The sequence below is a fragment of the Alligator mississippiensis genome, chromosome 2, assembly GCF_030867095.1.
Source record: "Alligator mississippiensis isolate rAllMis1 chromosome 2, rAllMis1, whole genome shotgun sequence".
NCBI lineage: Eukaryota > Metazoa > Chordata > Crocodylia > Alligatoridae > Alligator > Alligator mississippiensis.
This window is the reverse complement of record NC_081825.1, coordinates 18784444-18799707: the sequence shown is the minus strand read 5'-3', so window position 1 is coordinate 18799707 and position 15264 is coordinate 18784444. Positions and strand designations below refer to the sequence as shown.

The 15264-nt window shown below is 42.7% G+C and overlaps 1 protein-coding gene across 8 annotated transcripts in view; it reads right to left on the bottom strand.

Annotated features, from left to right (window-relative positions):
• Nucleotides 1-14993, bottom strand: part of NSD2 (nuclear receptor binding SET domain protein 2) — a 112857-nt gene extending 97864 nt beyond the window's left edge. For 2 of the 8 annotated variants that reach the window (XR_009459684.1, XM_059721490.1), the window contains exon 1: nt 14867-14992. The gene's annotated coding sequence lies outside the window, so the exon portion shown is untranslated. Of the gene's footprint in view, nt 1-11771; nt 11871-14043; nt 14124-14430; nt 14666-14866 lie in introns of those variants that run through there. The other 6 variants (XM_059721487.1, XM_019478769.2, XM_059721492.1 and 3 more) reach the window with 6 other exon arrangements.
• Between the last annotated feature and the right edge of the window lie 271 nt (nt 14994-15264).

Genomic DNA, 15264 nt, shown 5'->3' with positions numbered 1-15264 from the left:
TAAATGATTTGAGAAGCTGTGAGGGAGCCATAGAGTCAATGCTGAAGAAAAAGGGGAGGATCCAAGACAGTCAATGGCACCAAAGAATCTAAGAATATTATGTGCTTTGGGGAGATGGATGGAAGTCTAACGTAAAAAGGATGTGAGTAATGCTAAGTGAAGCAAGATCGGCAGAGAGGGATCTGGCTGAGCAATGTTACAGGAATGAGGTCCAGAAGCAGCTGTATTTGTGAGTGGGCTTGGCACTAGAGTAGATGTTTAAATTCATTGTGGTCCTGCCTGTTAGAAAACAACATGATGCAGCACCAAGTGCAAATGCTAACTCTTTTCTGGCTTGGAGCGCTCCACATGGATTGGAAAAGAAGACTGGAAAAGTAGCAGTAGGAGCTAATGAGTTCAAGTTAGTACCTTAAAATAGGTAAATAACCAGTTACCAACCACTACCATCTTCCTCAGCAGGCTCTGTATATACAGGTTACAGTATAATTTACTTTGTGTATATTTTTAAATAGTTTTAATAAATAGCTATGTGTCTATCATATGACAACCAAATGTCAAATACTTATTCCACCTGTTCAAAATATGTTCTTATATTTCAGTGTCCAGATTATGTATTTGCATGTTTTTTTCTTCTTAGTATTATGCCTTTTGCCTCCTCAGTGACTAATTCGCAAGAACTGCACAGAAATGCTTTTCTGTGCAACAGAAATTATTGGATAGTCAAATTCCATCCATTTCTACCAAAAGGAAGAGCTGGAGCAAAATAATCAACACAAGTTTCATTGTTAAATACCACTTGTACTTCAAGAAAACTGCTTCTCAGATGAATTGATGAGAAGGTGCCCTTCATGTAATGAACCATGGATAATTTTTTTTAAATGTATCCGTAAAAGCTACTATGATATCCACAAATGAGCCTTTCACCTGGTGTTGAAAAGAAAAAAAAAATAAAAACAAAACCAAAAAGGAGCGAATAGAGGCGGTAATGTTTTCTGTAAAAATATATATATTGGAGTAGAAAAGACACGAGATAAAAACAGCTTTGCAATAAAACTTTTCTTCCCTCATCCATTTTGTGACTATTCAACATTTGTGCCCATCCTCAAGTCAGTATTAAATTAACTCATGTGTGTGATTTAATTGATGAGTAAGAGGATTAGGGGTGGCTTGAGACTTCTTGTTAAATAAATACTGCATTTGAATATCCTGGTCATTTATTTATTCAAACGCTTTTGCATATAAATTCAGAACACCAAATGAAACAAGATCTGCATTACATGTCTTACAGTATAGCACAACACAGACTTAACATAAGAGCCAGAACCCAGGTCCTTAAGAGTGCAAAGTTACTGCATATTTTAATAAAAAGGACTTTCCTCAAGAAAAATACAAGATTTGGAAACATTAGAAATGTGATCAGTAGTATTTTTATAAACCAGTTTCCTCTATCAATCAGAAGCTTGTGACTCACCAGTGACTAACAACTCTATACAAATGTAATGTTATATTTTAGTTATCCAAGTGCAAAACAATGCATCTAAAAAACTTTCTACAGCATTATCCACTTTCACCTGGATAAAAGAAAAGCAGTTAGAAATAATTTTACCAAAATGTTAAAGCAAGTATTTTCCGCTTGCCTCAAAGGAGGAAGAGTTAAACCCCAAGAGTTGTCCTGCAAGGGCTATACACACCTGATAGAAAGGACTTACATTAACCAGAACAGCAACACAGCTACATACAGCAAGGCATTTAGCTTTGTTATATATAATAATTCTAAAATGTTGGGATAAGCATTCAAATTGTATGAATGTTAATAATTAACCAAATAGCTTCCATGCTTTAAGGGTTGTTGGTTGTATGTTGGTCTAAGGACGTAGGCAGTAGGGCTGTGCGAAGCTTCGGTAGCCAATTCGATTCGGAGATTTGGCCCGATTCAGGGACCGAATCTCCAAACCTGAATTGAAATCAGGAGACCAATTAAATGCTCCAAACCAATTCAAAGCATCCAAATTGATTCAGAAAAAGATTTGGCCGCTTTGGAGATTTGGCCATAGACTAAACAGGCAGCTGACATAGCTGCCTCCACCTGGTAAATCTGTTGGGGTTGAGGGAGGGAAAGGGCGTGGGGGAGGGAGGGATTGGGATGGAGCCAAGCTGCCTAGCTGGAGGGGGGGGGGGGGGGGGCAGCGCATTAGCGCTGGGAGTGGGGGCTCTGCCCCACTCCCGCTTGCCCAGCCAGGGCAGAGCAAGATGTGGGCACAGCTCGCTCCAGGCAGAAGGGAGCAAGCAACAGCAGCAGGGCATAGTCCCCGCTCCCAGCGCTGCCGCGCCTGCATCCTGCACCAGCTGACAAGCGATGGCTAGGCAGAGCCCTTGCTCCCAGCACTGATGAAGGCATGGTAGCTATGCTCTGCTGCTGCCCAGAGCGAGCCACACCTGCATTGCACACCGCTCTCCCCCGTGGCAGCTGGGCCAAGCAAGGCACCCACAGAGGCTTCTCCTGCGGCTCCTCCCCACCTGGGAGCTGCGGGAGAACCTGCAGCCCCCTGGCAGTGCCTGCCTCTCCCCAGCCAATCCGAATCTCTGAATCAGCGCCGAATCTCTGATTCCGATTCGGTCGAATCGAATGGGGACAGTGATCTGAATCACCAAATCAAATCACTGTCTTCCAAAATCAGCCAGATCTGAATTCAAATCGAATACTTCCCTATTTGCACAGGCCTTATAGAAGACAAGGTTCTTTGGGTAGATGTGATATCTTTTATTGGACCAACTAATAAAAGATATCGCATCTACCCAAAGAACCCTGTCTGCCTATAAGGCCTGCGCAAATAGGGAAGTATTCGATTCGGATTCAGATCTGGCCAATTTTATTAGTTGGTCTAATAAAAGATATCACATCTACCCAAAGAACCTTGTCTGCCTAATATTTAATCAAGACAGAATCTGGTGATCTGTATTTACCTGAAGAGAAAGTAAGCACATTTGGGCATTTATTTTTGAGTAAAACACTGGAACAGATTACCCAGAGAGGTGGTGCCATCTCCATCCTTGGAGGTTTTTAAGACCCAGCTGGACAAAGCTTTGACTGGGATGATCTAGCTTTGAGCAGTATGATTGTGATTCTACTGGCCAGTACAGGTATAACAAAAGTATCAGGAAGTACTAAACTACACTGAAAGGGGCTCTGTTAATATAGCTAATATATAGTTCCAATGTTAAGTTTTTAAAAGAGGGAGCAGAATTTCAAAATCTACTGTGAAGGAAAGGTAATAAATGTAAACATGTCACAAATCTCCCCGAACCAGGAGGGGGCTAAAGATCTCTGCATTAAGCTTTTCTGCAATACCAGAGCTGCCAAACCTAAAGAGAAGGAACTGTGTTGCTTTAGGCTAGTGAGCAGGGAACCAGCAGTTGTCCCAAGGTACGAACACTCTAGAAAAAGAAGCCAGTGCAGTGGGGGGGGGGGGTTGGAGAAGAGGCTGTATGCACTCATTTGCTCCTAAAACAGGGAAGTTGTAATTTATTCCCAAACTAGAATGCAAAGAGAAACGGATGGTAGCGCTAGAGCAGTGGTTTTCAACCTGTAGTCTGCAGACCCCTGGGGGTCCGCAGGCTATGTCTATGGAGTCCACAAAAGAGGACTATGATCAATCAAATGTATGTGAATACTCACTTACAATTCAAAAGGGTCCAGACACCTGCATTTGAAATCCCCAAAGGGGTCCGCAAATGGAAAAAGGTTGAAAATCACTGCTAGAGTGATGCTGCAGCTGCAACGGTCCAGGAATTATGCAAGGGACAAGGATGATACAAAGCTGTGGGGAAACACAAGCACATTGGAGGATAGGGCCAGGACCCAGGATGACCATGACAGACTGGAATCTTGGGCGGAACGAAATCAGATGAAATTTAACAGGAATATGTGCAAGGTCCCTCACCTGGCTAGGGAGACCCCTCACCACAACTACACGATGGGTGGTGGTCCACTGGCTGGCACAGCATCTAAATGAGACCTGGGGGGTCATGACTGAGCGAAAGATGAATGAGTCACAGCGCAGTGAGGCTTCCAGAAGGGCAAACAGAACTCATCAGTTGTGTGCATCAACCAATGCGTGGCCAACAGATCCAGGGAGGTGCTCCTCCCTCTACTTGGCACTGGTGAGGCCTCAGCTGGAATACTGTGTCAAGTTCTAGGCACCACACTTCGAGAAGGACATGGATAAGCTTAAGACGGCACAAAGAAGGGCCACTCGTATGGTCAAGGGCATGGATAGGCCCTATAAGGAGAGACTCTGGGAACTAGGCCTGTTCAGCCTGAGAAAGAGAAAGCTAAGATGTGACTTGATAGCTGCCAAAGAGTACATCAGAGGTGAGCACCAGGATCTAGGGGAGCAACTCTTCAGGAAGGCACCCCAAGGGAGGACAAGGACCCATGGGCACAAGCTAATTAAGGGTAAGTTCAGGCTAGATGTAAGAAAGAGCTTCTTCTCTATAAGAGTCACCAAAATCTGGAACACACTTCCAGCTGAGGTGGTGCAATCACCCTCCTTGGAGGTATTTAAGATGACGCTGCATAGGTACCTTGCTGAGCTCACCTGAGCCCATAACTTCCTGCCCACAGCAGGGGACTGGACTTGATGATCTTACAGCTCCTTCTGGTTCCACATTTTTATGATTTATAGGGCGATACATTTTATTGGACCAACTGCATAGGTGGGATAAAGTTAGACAAGCTTTCAAATGCAAGATGTTCTTCAATTAACTGTTTTACTGGGGGAGAAAGGAAGGGAAAGAATCACTGGTTCCTGAACTTCTGATGGGAATGAAGAGTTTTTTTGGCCAAAACCCATATTACTCAGCGGCTGTAGCACACACAAATACTTATTTAAAAAAAAAAAAAAAAAATCTAATCAACTTCACTTTGCTGCCATTTAGAAAAACTGCTGGGGGACTGAGTGAGAGACGGGATGAAACAGAATTTCTTCAGAATGTAGAAAGAGAAACTTTTCCTAAAACCTTGTCCATGTCACGTTCCTGCCACTCAATAGAAGGGGAAGCTATACTGAAAAAGTAGATTCTCATAAATGGGTTGCTGGTTACAACGTTATGGATCGCAACAGTGGCAGGACAACAAAACAAATACAGGGAAGAGAGGGGCTCTACATCTTCATGACAAGAAAAAGGAGTCTTCCCATGACACCCAAGCATAAAGAGAGAAGAACAAAGAACTGCCATTCTCCTGAAGCACAGCAAAAGCAGCTTCACATTTACCAGAAATAGCAGATACTAAAGGATCCAAAGATAGCACCTCAGATTCCTATATCAACATGCCCCCCAACTCCTCCAGCCCAAAGCTACAAGCAGGGAGCAGCTATGCTTTGGCAGGAAATCTAGGATACCATCTAGCAAACATCTGGAGGCAGCTCTTCTCTTTCCCCAATCGTACCATTTTCAAACTTCTGTTTGAGGGTTCCTTTATTTTCCACAGCACCTGTTTAGCAAAGAAAGGCTAGATAATACATGCTTCTCCAGTTGCTTAGGGATCATTTACAAATGATAGGACAGCTGCCTCCCACAAGGTGTCCAAGTATTCTCTCTATTGTGTTCTTAGTCTCCATGTGTCCTACAAAGAGTATAATCTCAAATTAATTAACCTGCTGATACAGCAGGCAGCTTTTTTTCCACTTCTCTCTCAAGCCTCCTCTCTTAACTTCCTTTCTACCTTCTAACCCAGTGATTCTCAACCAGGGTGCTAGGGCACACTGAGATTCCATGGGATTCTTTGAAGTGTGCCACAAGGTAGAAAACATAAGTCAAGTGTGAGGAGCTAAACAGAGAAGCCCAGGCTTGTCTCTGCACCCCTGTTCCTCAGCCCCTACTGCCCAGCCCCTCAGCAAGGAAGTAATCACTATAGTAAATAAGTTAGTTTTTTAAATGGGGTGCCCCACTCAATTCACAGAAGTTATGGAGAGATGGTTTAAGTAGATTGAGGACTACCTTGAGCCTAAAAAGCCTGAGAATCACTCTTCTCACCATACATATTCCTTCAGCAAAATCAGGACTTTGCCCACTATTCCCATGAAAAACACCTCTGCAGCAGATTGAAACACATTAAATCTGTCAGATGTCTCTGCTGCTTGTGTTACACCTTGCCTGGATGTGGCCAAGAAGAGCACATGACTTTTTGGTGAAATTGCAGTGAACATTTCTTAAGTGTAAGTGGATGGAGAGGAAAGAACAAATATACAAGTCACGAAATAAGGTGCCTGCATAAATCCCAATAAGGACAGAGCCTTGTGTGCATATGGAGTGCAAAGTGAGGCCTGTCTTCTCTACAGAAATTCTCATCCACAGCAATGGGCTTACAGCCACAAGACATCTAGGACAGTCTCCCCAATAGGCTAATCAACATAAATGTATTTTGTAATTTTTTTTAATGTGTGTGCCTATTACTCCAGTTCTACTGCCCTCCTCTCAGTAATTGGATTAATAAATATGACAAAGGAATTTTCTCCATACCCCCTGGAGTTCCAACCACTCATTTTCCATTTAACTGGAATTTGTTCAACCATTCAGTCAGGCTCGGAGGCCAAAAGCACCCTAATGTAACACAGTGTGACAACTCTAATAGGCACTACAGCAGAACGAGTGAGTTTTAAGGCCTTTTCTGTATTAGGAGAGTTTTGCCAATACTTATACAAATATAGATGTAACATTGAAACCCTCTGGTGAATACATGGTTATATCAATAAAAACCTATGTCTGTTCACTTTGTACCAGTATACTAACACTTACAAAGCACTTCTGGCGTGGACACAGCTATACTGACAAAGCTGTAGGTATGTCAGAGCACTCCTTATGCTTTATTTCTCTTACGTAGTCTATGAGTAAGTGCTGGTGAATCTGTGCTTTCACTACCTCCACACTAGAGGCTTCTACTAGTACTATTACGATGTCAAGGGGCACATCTTTTCATGCATCTAATCAACACAGCTAAGCTAGCCTAAGTCAGCTGTGCAGACCTAGCCCAATTGTGCTTTTAGTAGCAGCATGCAGATACTGATATCGATGATTGTACACCAGTTTTTTGGCACTGAAAAAAAACACTCCCGTGACCAACATATAGGTATGTCAGAAGCACTAATTTTTAGACCAAGACTAAACTACAGACCACAAAGCAGGTTACATTTAGGAAGATGAACAATATAAAAGATGAATTATTGGGACAATACAGGCATATCTTAATTACATGCCTCCCAACCGTGAGGCAACATAAAATGCTTTCTGTGCCACACACAATCCCATTGCCTATTCTCCTGATGTTATACAGAATGTCCTGCCTTGGTCACAGAATATTTTTGCCCCTATCTCCTACCACAGATTAACAGTCAATTCAAGTTTAAAAAAAAAAAAAAAATACACACACATTCTCACATGATTTGTTCACAAAAAGTTTTGATCAGAAAAATTAAACTAAAAGATGAAAATTCCTATAATACCATTTTTCTATTCTTCAGAAGTGAAAAGGAACAAGATTATGCTCTGGGAGTAAATCCTGTTATGCACCTCCTGATGCAGTTTTTACTGGTTTAATTTTGGATCTGGCCTACAGGCTGGATCTGACCCATGGAACCTGTCACCCAGGTCTTGGTGCTGCCCTCTATGGGCAGGGCATGGGACATGCATGCGCCACATCCCAGCCAGTCCAGGACCTATGCTGCATATAGCACCCACAGGCACTGCATGCACTACCTGGAGCAGACTCTACATGATGCATAATCCAGGACCAGCTGTGGGGGGGCACTGCTATGTGCTGCACGGATCCTGGAAGGGACACTGCACACAATGCAGTCCAACCAGGGCAGGCATGAGTCACACACTACACCCGCTCTTGGTCAGTCTACGATGTACTACATGTGGGGCCTGCCCTGGCCAGACTGCACCACATGTGGCGCCCACCCCAGGCAGTCTGAGACAGACACTGCCTGCACTGGATCCAGAGTGTCAGGGGAAAGAGTGCCCTTGGGCCTGCTCTGAGGACTGTGAGGTCAGTTGAGTTTGACACCCCTGATCTAACCTACTTGATTCCATAACATCCAGAAGCAGGAAGTTCCACTAGTAAAGAGATTGGGTAAGCATTTCTGGTTATCCATTTTATACCTGCTTTTAAATTTTTGCTCTTGGATTTTGTGCCGGTGCTTCAATTTCAATCACCATGATCATAAATACAGCAAGGTTTTACATTTAAAAAAAGCTCAGATTCACAAGACCTGCTTTGCAATAAAATAAGCGACATGTAATGATCAGAAGTCAAGACTGTTTTGTATTAGAAACAGAGCAATGGCTGGAAAATGTCACAAGTTTTGGGTTTTATTTTGAAATCTGCAACATCCCTAGGTCACACAATTTCTGTATCTCCACTTACTAATGCATCTATAAAAGTAGTAATAATATTACCATACTACAAAAAAAGTGTTGAAAAGCTTAAAGGATATTGTGAGGCACTGAGATCCTTGGGTAAATGGAGGTATGGAAGTGTGAACCATTACTAAAATGGTCTGTTACAATTAGAATTAAAACATTGTTGAAACAGTTAACTGAAAAAGTAAAAGCGAGTACTATTGAACAAGCATGGAAAATGTTTTCTTCAGAACTTTCTTCCAACTGCCCCTTTGTGATTAATATGTACAATCATTAACAATAAAGCAACTAGAGGTTCACACATTTTCTTCTTGTTGCCTGACCTTATCCAACACAAATATTGCATTGACTCATGCACAGTTCATCTTATTCAGTAATATTTTGCTCTTTGGATAATCAAGTCTATGTTTAGAGTTTACCTTAAAAAGCTGCAATAAAACATGGTAGCCCATTATTTCTAATTGAAAAAATCTCATTCAAGAGCAGTTATTTTTCCCCCTTAACATATCAGATTCAATGTTTATGAGACTACTGACCAGGTTTCTACTTTGGCTTTGATTCTTTAGCATTAACATGTTTCTACTTTCTGATGGGACTAAGTTGGGCATTTATCTGTAAACACACAACATCTCAGTTGGTCTTTCCCAAATGTCAGTTCAGCCAGGTTTTCTACTCATCTGCGCTGTGACTGGTAAGTTCCAGAACTAGATCATCTGGTATGTTCTCACACATCTCTGCTCCATAACCTAAATCCATACTCCAGCAAAAACTCTATTCACTCTTCATTATCACAAGGCTGGCAATAACTCAATCATGGTGGTACACTAAAACATTATGAACGTGCATTGTTCTTATTGACTATGGTTTTTATTCATCTGCCATTTCCTCTGTTTTCCATCAATATACAGCTATAAAAAAAGTTTCAAATTCAATTTAAATCATGCCTCCTTTAAGATCTTACCTAGCCCCAGCTGTTCTCATTTGAAGGAACTTTTGTTGTGGCATATTCTATCTTCTACTTCTTGGATATTTTTTTTTTAAATCACGACTAAGAGAAAAACATCAATTGTTGCAAAGGAAAAATGGAATCTTGACCCCAAAACTTAAAAATAACGATCAGTTATCCATTACAAAAATTACAAGTTGTGTATGCCTTCTGTTCTTGATTTGAAATTTTAAATGTTGAGTATTTTGCTATTCAGCTTTCACAGGAAGGCTTGATGCTGGGTAAAGACCACCACATTTTACAAAACTGATTTAATCCCGAATTTTGTCTGCTCAGTTGAGAGAAGCAGCAGAGCTAGGACTGTTGCAAAGGCTTCACTCAGCAGACTGAATCTAAAGCTGGCTTCCACAGACACAGGAAGGTTATAATTATAAAGGCCTTTATGCAAGTCCATTTCAATTTGATTAAGAGTATTTTACAAAGCAGTTTAATAGACTTAAAAAAAAAAAAAAAAAAAGCTTGTGTATTTAAGTTAGTCATCATTTCTCAAGTGGGTACCATGAGATGGTAAGCAGTTAGGAAAAAAAAAAATCAGCACTTAGCTTTCAAGCTAAGCATTGCTCTCACAATCATGACTGCAATATCTGGTGTTTCATGCCCCTCCATCTCCATATTATATCTACACCTATAGATACAGGAGAAGCCATTCCTCAATTTTAGCTAAGGACTAGTAACACAAAATAGCTCCAAGTCTGAGACACAGAAGTTGGAGTTTAGCAACAACCCTCATTTTAATAGTGGGCGTGCCTACATGTTCATTAATGCGCCTCAGATACTTCACATTTATTTTAGTACCTGCTTAATAAAGGACTAACTGAATGTGTTGTAATTAGAGTTACTGAACAGTAGCACTGGCGCATGGTTATTTTGTGACACTTACTGCTCATTAGCCTAATAACACTACGCAGTAGGCAGGCTATTAAAACGGTTTTTAACCGCCAGGCTACTGCACAGTGTTATTAGGCTAATGCGCCATAAGCGTCTTGTTTAGATGTGCCCAGTGAGTTACAACACAGACGCCAAAAGATTGGCAGCATGGCGATCACGCGCTGGGGAATTCTCATAACTTTACCAAAACCACCTACAATTTATTGCTTGGTTCCAAATTATGTCTAATTTCACAGACTATATATCAATTGTCCCTGTATATACCCCTATGAAATGTTCAAAGAGATACTCTACAACATCTGCATTTGCTGCATTACCCATTTCTCCACTGGATTACCTGAAAAACATCCACACTTTCTTTTAAAGCCAAACACAATAGCAGAAAATTTATTTTTGGTTCAGCAGTTACAGATGTTTGTGGTACAAAATATATTTAAAAGATTTATTGTTTTTTAGAATAATCTATTCTATTTTGTCCCACAGAGAAAGATGTAGCTTTTTTCTCTCTCAGACATTCTATTTTATTAACAATGAAAAGTTAATTCATCATTAGCTTTTTGCCTCTATGCATAGTGATGCATGTTGTACTATACATTTATCTATAACCCATCAGGTACAGAGAATTCAAACGTAAAGACGTGCTCTTCAGAAATCTTGAGTACTTTATTCACTCACTCAGACTGGCAAAAGGAGAATATAGAATGATCTGTGCTTAATAATAAACCCAGGACTCCCATCTTAAAATTTCATGTACGATAACAATCTCACTTTGAAAACTGTTAATTTTTACTAGATAAACAAGGTAATAAGAAATAATCATTCTGACAACTAAAAGGTGATTGACAACTTGAAATCCACTCAATTTAATAAATGTGTTTAAAGCAATTTCATTTGCTACACTGTCTCTTCTAATTTTAATCTGATTGTTTTCATTTCTGTCAAATGCAAAATGGTCACCAAAAGCAGAAAAATTATCATACTTGTGCAATTTTATTTATTTCAGGTGCTTCTTGTAGTGATCATAGATAACAATTTCTACGGGAGTAGTTTATTTGGAAGATGATAGGACCCCTTTAGGTTGAAGAAGCATCTTACAATTATGCAGCTTACGTATTCCTTCAACAATATGTTTCTTAATCATAAAGAACTCCAATTATTCATTTACTACTTTAAGTAAATGATAAAATTCACCTATTTAATTTGCAACATATGGATAGTCTATAAATCTGAAGAGACTGAGGCAGACACCATTAAAGTGTCTCACCAAGACTCTCTTCCTATTACCTGCAGGCATGAACCAAAGGGGCTCTGACTTCCTAAATGAGCCTGTAATTAGAAAATACAAATCCCAATTTAAGGCACTGTTCCCCTCTACCCCACATTTGGCAACTCATCCTTAGCTGTATCACTTCAGTAAAGACACACATATAAGCTTTGAAGCCACTTAACTGACTGGAAAATAAGATGTTTGGTAGAAACAGACTTGGTTATCCACTTCATTCTGCCTCAGCACTTCCATTCTTCCTTGGTCAAAAGGTAATACACACCAAAATTATGAATTCGGGTCTCTGACGTAGGAAAGAAACATACCAAATCACAGAACTCTCTCATTTATTTGCCTTAGCAAGTTGTTATTTACAGAAAGGTAATAAAAGGGATTCAAATTAGTACTAAAATAGTACAGCAATCAGCATAGTGCCAAAACCTGGACGGCACTATTCAGAAACAATTCTGGTAAACACTGAATTAATCTATTAGAAAGATTTCTTTAATATTAAGGTTGGCGTGCTGTTTACAGGATTACCAGCTAAGATCTCTTGTATCCCACAATGCACAGCTCTAAGGAAGATTTTAATTTTTTTTCCCTATTAAAAAAAGATGCTTTATTGTGTTCTGCAGAATTTGCTAGGTGTAAGATATATGCTTAACATTTAAAACAGTGCTCCAATTATACAAGCACCAGAAAGATTTTTAAAAAATGGAGGTGGCTAAACTGCCACCATGTTTATGACTCATATCCATGTTTTAACTCTTTAGGCATAGACTAAGGCCTCAGTCCAGCAGTCTGAGTGGAGCAGGCAAAGCCTTACACTTGTGTGGAGTCCCAAGAAACTCAGCGCGCCCCACATGGGCACAGGGCTCCATGCATGTTAATACAATCATTAGGATAAAGCCTAGCTTTGGATACCTACCAATACCAGTCCCAGGAAAGTCATATCCAAAGCAAAACAGGCCACAAACAATATGACATGAAGTAACAGTACATTTTTCCATATCAGCAAGCTTTGGCTAATATGTAATCTTAGCACTAACATTGGGGGGGGGGGGGTGGCCATCTACCCAAGCCTCAGGAGGGGAAGGGAGAGGAGTGGGGGAGGGGAGGAGCCCTAGCCATTTTATTTTTCCTTTCCAGGCCTAATACCAGTTAACTCCCATATCATTAAACCCAGCATCTCATAAGCATGCTACAGCTAGTATATAATATTCTGGATCTTTATTATGGTCCCAACCTCAGGAGACACTAAACAGTCTCTTAACAATACTTTTTTTTTTTCTGCAATGACCATTCATTTGAGTTCCTACTTATTTAAGAAGAGTTATAAAAATCCTGATATTTGGGGTTTGATATATTTGAATCCCAGAGTTACCTCTAGTTGCCCTACTCTCCACACATCAAAGACCACCCACCCAAATACACCCCCCCCAGCACTTCTATTTACTTAGGACACTTGATAAACTGCTGTTTTACTGGTCGTTTAAAACTGCTTATTTCTGAACATGTAGCCTTCTAACCTAACGAAAGGACTAGTATTACTACAGGTGTCACTGAAGACTCATAAATCAGCAAAGAACCTTGATTCTCATCAACCCTCCTCCTGGCTCCCCGCTGACACATAAATTCCAGAGCACATTATTGACAAATGTGACCTCAAGGCTTACTAAAATCTAAATTGTGACCCACGCTATTAAGGATCTGAGCTCCGACTAGCCCTCCAAGACAGCATTTTTATCAAGCAAGCACATCCCACCAGTCAAGTCATTTCACTACATGGTACTGGAGAGTTAATTCGGGTTGATTTGTTCTGGTTACCTGAGCACAATTCCTACTGCAACACAAATCTGTAAGAGTTTCTGTATTAAGTTCAAATTCCAGCAGCATTTTGGCATCGATAGCAAATTTAACCTACCAGATCCAGCAGCGCTTTCCACATTCAAGATTTAATATACAAATAAAATCTCGAACATGGAAAGCGCTGCTGGATCTGGTAGGTTAAATGTATTAAGATCTAGGAGTGCTTTTCCATGTTCAAGATTGTAGTAAGTTTATATACCAAAATTTAACCTACCAGATCCAGCAGCGCTTTCCACGTTCAAGATTTGAGATATATACTTATTATATTTAACCTACCAGATCCAGCAGCGCTTTCCACGTTCAAGATTTGAGATATATACTTATTATATTTAACCTACCAGATCCAGCAGCGCTTTCCATGTTCAAGATTTGAGATATGTACTTATTATATTTAACCTACCAGATCCAGCAGCGCTTTCCACGTTCAAGATTTGAGATATGTACTTATTATATTTAACCTACCAGATCCAGCAGCGCTTTCCACGTTCAAGAGACTGGGAGAAGTCTATATACCAAAATTTAGCCTACCAGATCCAGCAGCGCTTTCCACGTTCAAGACTGCAAGAAGGCTCTAGACCAAAATTTAACCTACCAGATCCAGCAGCGCTCTCCACATCCAAGATTGCAATAAGTACTGGGACAGACCTTGATGCATCAACTGCAAATAAGACCTTGCAAAATCCCTGACAATAACTTCCCAGCTCCACCCCCCCACCCCGTGTGCAGGATGCCCAGAGAGACCCCCAAGCCGTGTTTCCTTCCTTCCCAACCTGGCTAGCTCACTCCCAACAGGGCACCTTCACATTTAAAAAAAAAAAAAAAAAAAAATCACGATAAGCTCATCTGAATGCAAGAAGCAACCAGGAAACTCTTGGGGGGGGGGGGGGGGGGGAGAAAAATAAAGAACGAAAATAAAAATAAAAATCAGCAGCGCCCCGACACGGCCGCCCAGCGCTCCCGCCGCAACCGGGTGCCATACAAGCCTGTTTTCTCGCTGGGGCGGGAGTGGGGGGGGAGGCTCGCCCGCTCCTGCAGCAGCCCCACGGGGCCGGGGCCAGCCCGAGGCAGCCGGGCAGCGTGGCCGGGTCCCCGCGCCAACGGATGCGCCCGCCCGCCCGCCCGCGGCGCGGGGAGGACGCGATCCCGGCTCCGCGGCCGCCCAAAGCCAGAGCGAGGCAGGTCCGGGACGAGCCGCGGCGGGCGGGAGCCGAGGGATCCTCGCACCAGTGTTTGCTGGAGGAATAAATCAAACATGGCTTCCCCCTCCATACATTGCCACGGCTCCAGCAGCCTCCTCCCGCCCGCCCGCCCGCCTGCCTCGCTGCTGGGGGGGGGGGGGGGGGGGGCGCTCTGAGAGGGGATGAACGGCGGGTCCCGCTCGGCCCGGGGGCGGGGAGCGGCGGCGCGACACTGACCTGTGCCCTAGCGCATCCTCCGGCGGCAGCGGCGGGGCCGGGGCCTGGGGCCTGGGGCCGGGCCGGGCCGGGGCGAGCGGCAGCGCGGAGCCCGCGAGCGGCGGCGGCGGCACCGACCAGACGCGGCGGCAGCGGCGGCGGCAACGGCGGCAACGGCCCCGCCCCCCGCGCCGGCCAGAACCAGCGCGAAAAATCCCGCGCGCTGATTGGGCGCCGCCGCCGCGCGGCCCCGGAGCGGCTCGTTCAAATCCCCCCGCGCGGAGCCGCCCGCACGCGCGGGCCTCGAGCACCGGCCCCGCCGCCGCCGGCCCGGCCCCTGCTTGCAGCCCTCGGGCGGGGGGGTTATTTTTATTTTTTTTTATTTATTTATTTATTTTACATTACATTTTCCCGACTCC